Here is a 411-nt window from a genome sequence, read left to right as displayed (position 1 = left end):
CTTGCCTTGGTCATTGTGTTTGTTCACAGCAGTAAAACCCTAACTAAGACACTCTGGAACTCACTCTGTAGACTAGGCTGGCCTGGAACTCACAGAGATATGCCTGCCTCTGCCTCATGAGTGCTAGGATTAAAGGTGTATGTTACCATGCTTGGCTAATAGTTTAGTTTTAAATTTAATGTTTTAATAATATTATAGACAAAAATTCCAATAGTTTGAAAAGTACAAATCTATATAGTCAAAATTCTCTTATCCACCTTTCTCTTATATGCTCCACTTTTAGATTACTTAGTTTCCTCTGTTCTGTGTGTTTGGTTTTGTTTTTCAGAGGCTCACTAGATAGTTTAGTCTAGCTTTAAATTTAGTAGTTAGTGTAAGCTGTCATCGAACCCATAGTAATTCTATCTCAGC

The sequence above is a fragment of the Mus caroli genome, unplaced genomic scaffold (assembly GCF_978045245.1).
Source record: "Mus caroli unplaced genomic scaffold, Mus_caroli_1 scaffold_5, whole genome shotgun sequence".
NCBI classification, from domain to species: Eukaryota; Metazoa; Chordata; class Mammalia; order Rodentia; family Muridae; genus Mus; species Mus caroli.
Note: the sequence above shows the minus strand (reverse complement) of the source record.